Source organism: Taudactylus pleione, unplaced genomic scaffold (genome assembly GCF_031769625.1).
Source record: "Taudactylus pleione unplaced genomic scaffold, aTauple2 ptg000202l, whole genome shotgun sequence".
Taxonomy (NCBI): domain Eukaryota; kingdom Metazoa; phylum Chordata; class Amphibia; order Anura; family Myobatrachidae; genus Taudactylus; species Taudactylus pleione.
The window spans coordinates 3897427-3911521 of NW_028284604.1; the positions used below are offsets into that span (position 1 = coordinate 3897427).

Here is a 14095-nt window from a genome sequence, read left to right on the forward strand (position 1 = left end):
GCCTTAATAAAAGTGTGTTTAAACACTGTATTGAATACAAGTGTATTGTGGCAAATAGTTTGTAGACTGTTCCTCGCTCCCAGGCTGCCACCTCGCAGACAGTGGGAGGATGCAGAGTGAAGCCAGTAAGCCAGCCAGTGCGGTACTGGGGCCCGCCAAACACGTTCAGGGCAATGTGTGTCATCATTAAATTATATGAGTGCACTGTGTAACATTATTATGTGATATTGGGGCGCTGCGTGGCATTATTATGTCATTTCTTCTTCATGGTCCATAGGAATCCACAGGGATACCATGGGGGAAATGTGGTTGGACTGATCCAGGCACCAAACAGTTAAGCTTTCAGCTCCCAGGATTCCTCCGGTCCTCCTCCACATATACCCCGCATCTGGCCACAGGCATTTTGAGTTTGGTGCGGCAGGCTTCAGACACACCTTTTTATAACGGGGACTGCTCAGGCAGTCCCAAGCTTTTTATTTTATGTTTCATTTTATTTTACTTTAGAGCAAGCAGCGCTAAGCATCCTAAAGGACACCTGTGCTGCTGCTCCTCCTACCCCCGCCAGCGCCGCAACATCAGTAACCAGACTGGTGATGTTGGCAGGCACCAGCGGAGCTTGGCTAGCGACGATGCTTGGACCTGGGACTGCAGCTGGAAGCATGGAGACGCAGGTAAGGTGGTTCTCCGCTCGCGGGAAAAAACGCGGCAGTCCTTACCTCCGGCGGTTGGAGACCTGCAAGAGGTCACTGTAGTGGGGCGACCGCTGCTTCCGCTTCCCCACTAGACCACTGGGGCAAGTCAGTCTGGTGTCAGGGACAGTGGCGGTGGCCATGTATAAGGCCAGCGCACCTGGGGGTTGTTACAGCATAGGGGAAGGTAGGCTCTCCCCCAGCCCAGACGCCGATCCAACTGAGATTTTCGTTCGCTTGGTTGCTCCTTCTACCCTCCTCAATGTATGAGACGCACAGCGACTATGATCATTGTTGTGGTGAAGCTGCTGGTCTCTGGAGGTTTGGGTCTAGTCTCCCTGTATACCTCTCCCCAGAGGCCAGGTTATACAGTGCTCACAATCCTACCAAGCCTTGTGTTTTTGCATAGTTGATTCAGGGCCTGTTGCAAGTATAATTTATATATACATTGTATGTGATTTTGCTAGCTCTACTGTGTTACGGTATTTACTGCCTTGATTTTCTGTACTGTCAGGTATAACTATCACTACGATTTCTCCTCAACCCTTTGCTATAGATGTGTGGGGAATATTATTTCTTTTTTTGTGTGTTTTTTTTTTCAAATTTTGCTTCACATTTATTGTTATTTGTGAAGGCAGTCACATTTGCACGTACTTTATTATGTCTTAAAAAAAAAAGAAAAAAAGGAAACTGGTGCCCCGGTATGGGCTTGTCCCCTCAGGACCTTATACAGGATGGTTTGTGTGCTGTTTGTTATAAAGAACCACCTCACCAATCCAGTCTAACAGCTCCTGTACAGGAGCCATCTTGGGTGTCGTCCTTGTCTCAGGTTATAACGCAGCTAGTGGACTGTTTGGCTAGTCCCACGCTGCCTCCTTTAATGGGATACCCACAGCAGTTCCAGCCTGCTATGTTTTTTCCCCCTGTACATCCTTCCTGGATGGATATTTCTGCCCACTCAAGTCAGAGTATAGCACAGTCAGCTGCTGCGTTTCAATAAATGTTGCAAGCGAGCAGACCGCTAGCCACTAAAGCACCTATGCGGACAATATCATTTTATCAGTCTGCTCACCATGTAGATTCAGACACATCATCAGAGGAATGAGATGATGCCTAAAGTTCTTCTCCAGAGTCTGTCTCAGGAGAGGAGGACAGTGGATGTCCCTTCTTTGGTGAGGGCGGTCAAATCAATCCTAAATATACAGTATGATGAGCCAGCTCCTAAACCTAGGGTTCCAGTGTTTAATCACCAGAAGGTGTCTGAGCAGCTCAACTAACTTATGGAAGAAGCATGGAGTAACCCGGATAAAGGGTTCCATGTTACAAAAAGATTAGCATCTTTATATCCTTTTCCACCTACTGAATGTACTAAGTGGGAAGTCCCTCCTACTGTGGATGCTCATGTGACACATTTAGTCAGGAGTGCTACATTGCCTATATCGTCTGCATCCTCCCTTAAAGATACTACAGATAGAAAACTTGAAACATGTCCTAAGTCAGTGTTTTCATTGTCTGGAGCTGTTATTCGGCCAGCTATGGCTGCGACTTTGGTATCCAAGACGGGGGCATTGGAGGATACTCTACCAAATGCTACCAGAGAACGGCTGTCCTATATCTCCCATATACGGGAAGCAGCCTCCTATTTGGGAGAAGCGCAATAGATGCCAGGCTCCTGGCTTCTAAAGCATCGGCAGTTTCAGTTGTTGCTCGTAGGGCCCTTTGGTTAAGGTCCTGGAAAGCAGATACAGGATCCAAGAAGGCTCTGGGATCCTTAACTTTTTATGGAAACATACTTTTTGGAGCATAATTGGATAAGATGATGGCAAACCTGCATTGGATAAGCCACTAACAGCTACATCAAAGTCTAGGCAGTCTTCTTTTCGGTCCTTTCGCCCTCAGGGAAGAGCAAAAGCACAGTCTTCCTCCAGACCGTCTAGTTCTCGCAGGACCATCAAGCAGCAAGGTAAGAGGTTCTGGCTGGTCAGACGTCCAGCCTCTAAGCCGGGCGACAAACCCTTTGCCTGATGGGATCGGCCTCCTCCTGGGGGATCCCAGGGTGGGAGGCAAACCTGTTCAATTTGCGGACCACTGGCATCAAACAACAACAGTCGTCTGATCTCTCAGGGCTTAGCCCTCACTTTTCTGGAGGCATTTTCCCCAGAATTTTTTTTGCACGACTCCCCCATCAGATTCTATCAAGGCCTTGGCCCTCCAGGGGGCCATTTGCTCCCTGCTGAATGCAGGGCTGATATTCCAGGTTCCTGTGGGTCAACAAGGAAGAGGTTATTATTCCAATCTATTTTTGGTTCAGAAAGCAAATGGGTCTCATCGCCCTATTCTAATTCTGAAAACCCTCAACAAGTTATCCGTGTACCCAAGTTCCGTATGGAAGCTCTTCGGTCAATTATTTTGGCAATGGAACCTGGGGATTTTATGGCTTCCCTGGACATTCAGGATGTGTATCTGCATGCGCCTGTTACGCCATCCCACCAACAATTTGTACAGTTTGCTGTCCTGGAATAACATTACCAATTTCAGGCACTGCCCTTTGGTCTATCAACGGCCCCTTGGGTCTTCACCAAAATAATGGCGGTTATGACTGCCTACCTCAGGCCTCAGGGAATCAGAATACTGCAATATCTGGACAACCTTCTGATAATGGCACAGTCTCCAGCTGTTCTGCAACACCATCTCTGACTGACCATTGCCTGCCTACAGACGCACGGCTAGATCATCAATTGGAAGAAATCTTCTCTCTCTTCAATACAGCAGATGGTACATCTGGGGGCACTTTTGGATTTTCAAGCACAAAGGGTATTTCTGCCAGAGGACAAGATTTCAGCCCTGTTATTGCGAGTATGCAAATTCCTCCGCAAGTGAAGGGAATCCATTCTATCAGCAATGCAGGTCCTGGGGTCAATGTTATCCACCTTCGATATGGTGGGATATGCTCAGTCTCACTTTAGGCCTCTGCGGTAATTTATCCTCTCCCGATGGAATGCGCAGTATCCCCTAATACAGTCACAAAGGATCTTTCTCACTTCCATCTCTCTCTCTTGTGGTGTCTACAAAAGGCTCATCTGGACAAGGGTCGTTCGTTTTGGATTCCAGAGTAGGTGCTCCTCACCATGGACGCCAGTGTGTTCTGATGGGGGGCGGTGACAGGTCCTCATACTTTTTAGGGAAGATGGACAAATCAGGAAAATCACTTGCCCATAAACATCCTGGAGCTGCACACAGTATACAAAGCACTCATCCTAATACAGGACCTGCTCCAAGGCAGGCTGGTCCAGATCCAGTCTGTGACCACAGTAGCCTATCTCAATCATCAAGGAGGCACGCAAAGTCAGGTAGCCATGAGGGAAGTGACAAACATTCTGATCTGTGCAGAACGTCATCTTCCAGCTATCTCTGCATCGGGAGTCCTCAACTGGGAAGTGGACTTCCTAAGTCGTCAGGACATACATGCCAGAAAGTGGGCTCTTGACCCGGGGGGTTTTCAACTCCTGGTGAACAAATGGGGCATACCACATGTAGACCTCATGGCCTTATGTCACAATCACAAGGTTCGCAGGTATGGGTCCAGGACCAGAGACCCCTCAGCTGCCTTCGTGGATGCACTGGCAGTGAGATGGGATTTCAAGCTGGCATATCTCTTTCCTACGATTTCCCTCCTACCAAGGGTCCTCAGGAATTTCAAGCAGGATGGCGGAACAGTGATACTAGTAGCTCCTGTTTGGCCCAGATGCCATTGGTTCACTGACATATGGAATCTATTCATAGACACTCCGTTTCGTCTTCCTCTATGGCCGGATCTGTTAGCGTAGGATCCCTGCCTGCATCTGGACACCCAGTCTGTATTTGACGGCGTGGCTCTTGAGTCTTCCATCTTATGAGCCAAAGATTTCTCCAGCTCTGTGATTCAAACGATGCGTAGGGCACAAAAACTTTCCTCTGCCCGCATCTATTGCAGAGTTTGGAATTCTTTTGGTCATTGGTGTTCCCACAGAAAGTATGACCCTAAGGTTTTTAGGGTTTCCGGGGTACTTGCTTTTCTCCAGGCTGGGTTAGACCTCAGTCTCCATCTGGCCACCCTGAGAGTACAGGTTTCTGCGTTGTCAGTTTAGTTCCAGCAAAGGATTGCTTCTTTGCCAAATGTTAGAATTTTTTTTTACAGGGTGTTTTCCAAGTTCCGTCACCCTTTGTCTCACCGGTAGCACCGTGGATTTGTCCTTGGCTCTCAAGGGGCTGCAAGTTCCCCCATTTGAACCTCTGGACTCAGTAGATTTAAATGGTTGACAGCGAAGACACTTTTTCTCCTCGCTAGCGCCTCTGCATGCAGAGTCCCTGATTTGGCAGTGCTCTCTTGTCGCTCCCCCTTTTTGATTTTTCACCAGGATAGAGCTGTTCTCCGTACACGGGCAGGTTACCTTCCTAAGGTAGTGTCACGTTTCCATGTGAATGAAGAGATTGTGGTTCCAGCTTTTCAGTCTTCAGACCTTTCTATAGACTCCCTGGATGTGGTTCGTGCTCTCTCTATCTATGTGGATCGTACAGACTCTCTTAGAAATTGAGGCGCTCTTTTTGTGATATATGGTATTCACAAACGAGGCTGGCCAGCTAACAAACAAACTCTGGCTCGATAATTATCTCTAAGGTGTACACACAGGCTGATCTCCCTGTTCCAAGCAAATTCTACCCGTTCTGTGGGACCATCATGTGTGTTTCGTCGTGGCGCCTCTGCTGAGCAATTGTGCAAGGCAGCCGCGTGGTCTTCTGTCCACACTTTTCTTGGGTTCTACGCCTTTGATACTTATGCCTCTCAGGATGCTTTCTTTGGGTGGCGGGTTCTCCTTTCTGCTCAGGAGCGTCCACACCCTTAGGGGAACTGCTTTAGGATATCCACATGGTATCCCTGTGGATCCCTGTGGACCCTGTAGAAGAAAATAAGAGTTATGGTAGACTAACTTTTGTTAACTCTTTTTCTTCGAAAGTCCATAGGGTCCACAGGACACCCACCCTGATGCACCTGGCTGCATTGGGTAGTTTTTCTTTCGGTCACGGATTCCTTCATCTTGTGTGAGAGTGTTTCTGGTGTACATTGTTCTTCCTTCTCCTGTCTTGGGCTTGTTTACAAAACTGAATGCCTATGGCCAAGGGCGGGGTATATGTGGAGGAAAACCAGAGGCATCCTGGGAGCTGAAAGTTTAAATGTTTGGTGCCTGTGTCACTCCAACCACATTTCCCCCATGGTATCCCTGTGGACCCTATGGACTTTGAAAAAAAAGAGTTAACAAAGGTAAGTCTACCATAAGTCTTATTTTTGATGTTTTAACCAAATGGTAATGTGTTCTAAATCACTGTTGGTTTTGACCCATGAAACTAGATCAGAACTTATCTAAAGTTGGATAATATGTCTGTTAATTAGAGTATATTCAGATGTACTGACAATTAATCAAGCCCACAGTTCAGGAAGCCCCATGAAGCTGCATCTTTGTAGTTAAAGCAAGTGGTTGAGTCTCTCCAGTTAATCTAGTCATAAGGCTGATTACTTCTCTGCAGTTGACATCTCCTGACAGGTCAATTACCTCTACTGATGGATACACAAATAACACAAGCTGCGGCTCAGTGTGTTGTGCAAGCACCAACATACAGAAAGAGAGATTTAAATTTAGAAATGTGGAACTCTGTTCCAATATTGCAGAAGATGGTTCCATTCTTCAAGGCAAGTTAAATTTTGATTTCAGATGCTGAGAATGTTGAAGGTAAATCCTTTTAGTTTGATCGGTTTCTACTGTAATTAGAGCATTGAGGGATGCAGTTTATTGGAAATAAGATGTCCAGATGGTTTCTTCATCTGACTGTGTTCTTCCTTAGCACAGTGCGGTTAAAAGGCTGTTTAGTCTTAATGATTCAGGTGGGTTTTAAAAATGTTTCGTTTTTTTTTTTTTGTTTTTGTAGAAACTCTCTAAAGTTAAGGATTCTCCCCTGAAAGGCTTAAACCAATAAAACTCCCATCTATAATGCCTCCTTGTTAAAGTTTTCTTAAGAACTTAGGGCCTGATTCAGACCCACTCGCGAGCGGCTGTCCGCTCGCAAGTGGGTCGATGTTATGCACTGAGCATGCGCACGACGGAGGGAGCTCCGTCGTGCGCATGCGCCAGACGCGACGAGCGAAGGAAAGTCCTTCGCTCGTTGTGTCCGATCAAAGGGGTCGTGCTGTCAATGTTGATTGACAGCACGCCCCCTTTGGTGGGCGTGCCGGGGGCGTGCCTCCCTGACGGGGGCGTTCCCACGGGAACGCCTCCCGTCAGAAGCCGGCCCACTGACATCACTAGTGATGTCAGTGGGAGTGATTTTGGCTCTGATAGAGCCAAAATCACTCCGGAGCTTGCGGTTGAAAACCTCAACCGCAGGCTCCGGCTCGCAATTTCGATGGTCGCGATGGTCTCGACCATCGCGGCCATCAAAATGCACGCTCGTATAGCCTGTGGGTGGTGACCCACAGCTATACGAGCGTCCAGGAGGACGCTCCATGAAAATGGAGCCCGGCCCTCATTCAGAGCGTGCGCTCTGCTCAGAGCGTATGGCTCTGAATGAGGGCCTTAGTTTAAAAAAATACAGTGAACACATATTTTTATTTTGTTTGTTTTTTGTCTTTATTATGTCTTGTTGTTTGGCAGTCAACTTAATGTCTGTCATTCTTGATACCAAGATGGGTAGAAGTCATTCAAGATGCTGTGACAGAAGTTAAATTGATAATAGTAATTTCTTACAACCTTTATTGGAATTTGATGAAGCTTTTAGTAAGATCAATCTCCTAGGCAGTGGCAGCATAGAGGCCACTGTGGAGAAAGCATTTTGCTGTCAAATGTGACCTTCGAAAACCTCTTTCACATACTTTATATGACAAACTTTATGTGCCAGTTAAGGAGGTCATATTGGGAAGATTGTTTCTCTACCCAGTGAATGGAATGAGAGTTTAAAGCAATAGTCTTGTTTGTAGTTTGCTAGTCCTTTAGGGTCAGGCAACATTTGTTACTTGAGAGCAGAGAAACCAGGTAGAACTTACTTGTCCTAGTGTTTTTTTTTTATTGCATAGGAACATATTTTATGCATTTAATCTAATGAAAACATGGAGCCTATTTGTTTTTATTGTTTCCATTTTACATTGCAATAGCCTTGATTCCATTTGTGTCAGAATTAAGACCTATAGCATGATTCATGAATGTGTTGGTTTGTATTGTTCCAGAATATGGTTCCATTTTTTTTACCCCACCTTTTTTTTGGCTTTTGTTCAGTGATCATCCATCCAAAAATCTAGTCTAGGCTGTGTTTAAGGTGGTACAAATTCAGATTTTCTGTATAAAAACAAATTGTCTTTGTTCAAATCATCAAGAATAACAGTTAACCAGGGTCCTTCCTTCTGCTTGTGCACTAAGGCAGGGGCTTCCAAACTTTTTCCTTGGAGTGCGTATTAAGAAAATTATTTTGAGCAGAGGGCCACAATTACTTTTTTACAGTTAGTCTCCCAGCAGTTAGGTAATGGTGCTTTGCTGAGGAAATATTAATCTAAAAAACACAAACTAATAAAATATGTTGAACTAAGCATAATTTTTTGTCTCTTACTCATTGTGATGACAAGCTGTATTAATGAGAACGGTTTTGTGACTTTCGCTGCAGGCGAAAATCTTTGGTCCTCTACCCATCTCATATTATGGCAACATTCCATATTCTCTTCATATAATGACTCTGGTCTGTAATATCCTCAGGTTATAATCCTGGGATCACTTCTATTTATATACTGTTCCTGCTCCCTATACTCCTCAGATAATGGCTCTGGCCCCAACCTCCAGGATTCCCTCTCAAAAACAGTCCCCAGTGCCTAAAGCCCCAATCCCTAATCTGGTCAAACGTTACACCAGTCCTTACAGATGTGTCCTCATACATTTAGCATCCTTGCGCGTTAAACAGCCCTTCTAGTCGTGCCATGCCGTGGCTTGACTCGGTAGCGCCGAGCGTCTTTTCGTGCGTCTTTTTACCTTCAATTGTGTCTTATTTGCACAGCAATGCGAATAGCTAGCACAAGCAGCTTCTACTGATTAAAATTATATACAGCTTCCCTATGTTCTGTGTGCAACTGCTAGTGTATCTACATGCAAAATGCTACGTTAGTGTCAGCGACTGTAACACTGTAACGTAACGTTTCATATACAGATACACCCACAGTCGCACACAGACCATAGGCATGCTGCATATCATTTTAATCAGCAGAAGCTACTTGTACTATCTATTTGCATTGTTGTGTGAATAAGACGCATTTGAAGGTAAAAAGACGCACGAAAAGACGCTCAAAGCTACCAACTCACACGGAGCTCCCGTGTTGTGTGCAGCGCACAGAGGATAGATGTATGTGGACACATCTGTATGCTTCTCAGATATGGACATTATTTTTATTCCCTTCAAGCCGAATGCTGTGTTTACAGCTGGGTTGGAAGCCCAGGGCTGGTCCAGGTTTATGTTGTAGGGCCGACGTCCCCAGGCAGGCTGCTGCATCCCTTTTAGGAGGTGTCCCCTCTATTCAGTTTGTCTCTATAGCAAGACAAGTGGAGCTCTCCTGATCGCTCTTTCTGAGGTCTATCGCTGCTGGTAGGGGGGAGTAGCTACTGATCAGAGACCAAACTGCAATCCAGTCAGCAGGCCTGATTGAAGCAGGTGGTGTGCCCTAGTTTGGACACCCCTATTCTAAGGGTTTAAGCATTGAAAAATATATTATAAAAATGGTTTGTCATGTCAGAGATTTTTAAATACCTTGTGCAGCTGTGCAGAAACTCAGAGATCAACATGTTGGCCTCCATCTTGAATTTTAAAGTCACAACTTTCTTGATTTATTTTTCATAATTTGCAAGCCTTGGGAACATATGACCTGGCAAATTTGTGGCCCTACAATCTGGACTATGTGTTTTCTATGCCTCTTCATTCAAGATAAAAGTCAAGGACAAGCTAGTAGCCACAGTTCTTTACTTAGCTTGCCTTACTTGACTCCCACTGTTGTCAGTGTTCCCAATCCTATGTCCCATATCTATATATGTTATTTCACAACATAAACCATATGTCCTCATTTTCATCTCAGAAAAGCCATATTGCATTTACACTTAAGTCATAGTGGGACTGGCCCTAGATTTTACACCCTAAGCACAATATGAGGTGCTACCTGCTGAGACTTGTAGTGCTGAAAGCAGAAAATCAGAGTGCACACTCTAACTATGCTGAACCTAATAATAATACTGCTAAATTGCATCCAAGAGGTTCTTAGCATAATGATGGCCTTAACTATGGGCCTGCCCACCTTATACAGGTGACTTCCATCAGGCAGGTCCCCAACACTCCTATGGAACAAATACAGGGCACGGGACCCCCCAGGCCAACCCAGCAGAACCACCCCATGGCATCAGACTAGTGTGAGAATTAAAGTGACGGTTAGAGAATAATAAAGAAACATCTATGTGTTAAGTCCTACATAAGTAGTATCATATAGGATCCCCTCTACCCCAGCGAAGTACAGCAACTTGACATGGCATTGATTCCATAAGAGGGCATAAGGTCTCTGGAGATATGTTGACCCATGCCTGCTTCCAACAGCTCCCTAAATTTTGTAGGAGCAGGATCTTGGGTGCGAATGAACCTCTTCACCATGTCCCATAAATGCTCAATTGGGTTCATGGCAGACGAATGTGGTAGTCACACTATTCGTCAAACCTCTCCAGAATATTCCTCAAACTATTTCTAGTCAATTATCCTGCTGGAATATTCCATCGTTATAGGAGTAAATGAAGTCCATGAAGGGCTGCAAGTGGTCATATCAATGCAATGTATCAGTTACCGGTCAATGACGTGTTCAAGCGGACCCAACCCATGCCATGTGAACACACCACACACTATTATGGAACCACCTATAGCCTGCACGGTGCCTTGTTGACAACATGGGTTTTTGGTATTGATACCTATAAATCGCTATACCCAAAATGTCGCTGTTTAGCGCTACAAGTCGCATAAGAAATAATTGCTTTCCAATCCAATTGTGGTTCCAAAGCACAAAAAGTTATATTATTCAGTGAAAAGTATAACACGCTGTGATCTATACAATTAGCGCAAAAAGCAACTAAATACAAAAGGTACAAGCCGATACATATGCATGCACACTGGTCCCAGTAAACAGTCGTCTATCCAGAAGCCTGTGGTCATCCAAGAAGAATGGCTGTATACTATAACCAGTACCCAGGCTATATACCTTACAGAACAAAGAAACTAGTTAACAGGTTTCCACTGGGTCTTGCTCCTGGACATTCTGGTACGATGCAGGTCATTGGACAGTTCATACAGCGTCACTAGGGGTATGTCCCAGTTCCTCAGATGTTGCTTTGTGTGGTTTTCCTGCCGAAGAACTTGTTTAAACTAATAAAAGACACTACATACAGATTTACATTCTAACCACTAATTTTCTATAATTCATAACTTGCGTGATGCGATCTACTTGCCGATAGAACCAGAGATCTGCAAGTAAACAGTGATTTAGATTGGTACCAAACATAACATGTCTACCAGTTTCTGTACCTTAAATATCGTATACATTACATTTCACAACATAAGTATTTGCTAATAAAACCTCTAATATTAACTAGGGGTGAGCGGGTTCGGATTTCTGAAATCCGAGCCCCCCCGATCCGAGTCCGATCCGAGTCAGGCTCGACTTTTCCCGCCTGACTCGGATCTGAAATCGAGGCAAAACGTCATCATCCCGCCTTCCGAGTCTCGCGGGTTTTGGATCCTATATAAGGTACCTGCGTCGGCGCCATTTTCTCACTTGGCTGTGGACAGTGAAGAGGGAGGGTGGGAGTTAGGGCTGGCTGGGCTGTGTAGTGTAGTGTAGTGCAGAGTAGTGTTGTGCTGTGCTGCGCTGTGCTGCTGTTGTCCATAGGGGCTGGCTGTGTTGTGCTGTGCTGCTGTTGTTAATAGGGGCTGTGTCCACTACTTCAAAGTCCATAGGGGCTGGCTGGACTGTGTTGTGCCGTCAGTTCTCCATAGGGGCTGTGTCCACTCCAAAGTCCTGTGCAGTGTCCCAGTCCTAAAGGGGTGCTGTAGTGTTGTCCAGGGGGTGCTCTGTCCATCAGGGGTGCTCCCCCCAAGTGCTAAAAAAATAATATATTTTCTGTGTTTGTGAATTGTGTGTGCAGTAGCCGCACGTGCATCAACAAAGTAGTGCCAAGTGTGCGCCTGTGTCATAAGTAAAGGGCCGGCTGGCTTGACCGTTAAAGGGTGCTGTAACCCCCAAAGTACACTCCAGTCCAAACCAAAAAAAAAATAATTTTCTGTGTTTGTGAATTGTGTGCGCAGTAGCCGCACGTGCATCAACAAAGTAGTGCCAAGCGTGCGCCTGTGTCATAAGTAAAGGGCCGGCTGGCTTGACCGTTAAAGGGTGCTGTAACCCCCAAAGTACACTCCAGTCCAAACCAAAAAAATATATATATTTTATGTGTTTGTGAATTGTGTGCGCAGTAGCCGCACGTGCATCAACAAAGTAGTGCCAAGCGTGTGCCTGTGTCATAAGTAAAGGGCTGGCTGGCTTGACCGTTAAAGGGTGCTGTAACCCCCAAAGTACACTCCAGTCCAAACCAAAAAAAAAATTATTTTCTGTGTTTGTGAATTGCGTGCACTGTGGCTGCACGTGCATCAACAAAGGAGCAGCGCCAAGAGTGCGCCTGTGTCCCATAAGTAAAGAGCCGGCTGGCTCATTTCTTAAAGGGTGGTGTAACCCACAAAGTGCACTACTCTCCAGCAAAAATAAATAAATATTTTCTGTGTTTCTGTGTTTGTGTGCGCTTTAGCCGCACGTATATATCAATATAACATAAATGGAGGACCAAACTTTCTCCGATAAAAATAAAATAGGGAAAGATCAAGAACCACTTCCTCCTAGTGCTGTTGCTGCTGCTGGGAGTTGTTCATCATCCCAGAGAGGAAGTAGGAACATCACTACTTTTACTAAACAATTGACCCTCCAACAGTCCCTAGCGATGGGGACGAATTAATACTCTGTAAGGATGAGGATGTACACACTGAAGAGGGTGAGGAATCGGTGAATGAGGAGGATGAGGATGACATCTTGCCTCCGTAGAGCCAGTTTGTGCAGGGACAGATTAATTGCCAGCTTGTTTTGTGGGGGCCCAAACGAACCAATCATTTCAGCCACAGTCATGTGGCAGACCCTGGCGCTGAAATGATTGGTTTGTTAAAGTGTGCATGTCCTGTTTATACAACATAAGGGTGGGTGGGAGGGCCCAAGGACAATTCCATCTTGCACCTCTTTTTTTTCTTTGCATTATGTACAGTTTGGGGCCTAGTTTTTCAAACTGCCATCCTGTCTGCCACTGCAGTTTCACGCCTAGATGGGTCACGTGTTTGTGCCGCCCACTCGTGTCGCTTAGCATAGTCATCCAGCTACCTCGGTGCAACCTTTTGGACATAAAAACACTATTGTGAGGTGTGAGGTGTTCAGAATAGACTGGAAATGAGTGGAAATTAAGGTTATTGAGGTTAATAATAGCATAGGAGCAGAAAAACCTACAAATTCTGTGATTTTAGCTGTTTTTATGCTTTTTTTCAAAAACATACAGATCCAAAACACAAAACCCAGAACCCAAAACACAGAAGGGTGGTTTTGGCAAAACCAATCCAGATCCAAAACACGAAGAAAGATCCAGATCCAAAATTAAAACACAAAACACGAAAAGTGGCCGGTGCACACCCCTAATATTAACCTTAATGCTTGGGAACCTTGTTATAAGTGATTGCATGTGTGAGTGTGAGAATGTTGTATAAAGACGCTAGTCTGCGTTGTGTGTCTGTGTTTTGTGCTTATCTGCTTTGATGTACAGCGCAACTATGCGTTGTGCGCCTTGTATATTTTATATGTATTATTTAATGTGCGTATAGGTTTTGATTGGACTTTCAACAATATGTGGTAGCAAAACAGACGCACGACGCTAATAATCAAATATAGCATCGTAAATAATGGTATCGTGCTGACGACTCAAAATGGCGTCGTCAAAGGCGACACAAAATGGCGTTTCCAGATATTAATTTACACTATTTGGTCTCAGCCATTCATCCGGCTTTGACACTGGCCTCATATAGTCTGCCCCACACCCGAACCCTACCATCAGCCTGAAACAACTGGAACCGTGACTCATTGGACCACAACACATTTTGACCTGGCAACATTTTCAAGAACCTTCACAACGGTACTAGTGAGATTGGTAGCATAATTAAGAAATCTAGTTGTCTATTTGTGGCCATATTTTTAAAACATCCTGGTGTTGGTAAAAGCCAGGACATTACCAGTAATA

The 14095-nt window shown here is 45.2% G+C and overlaps 1 protein-coding gene across 7 annotated transcripts in view; it reads left to right on the plus strand.

Annotated features, from left to right (window-relative positions):
* Positions 1–14095, plus strand: part of FER (FER tyrosine kinase) — a 275704-nt gene that overhangs the window by 165352 nt on the left and 96257 nt on the right. The gene's annotated exons all lie outside the window — the stretch shown is intronic.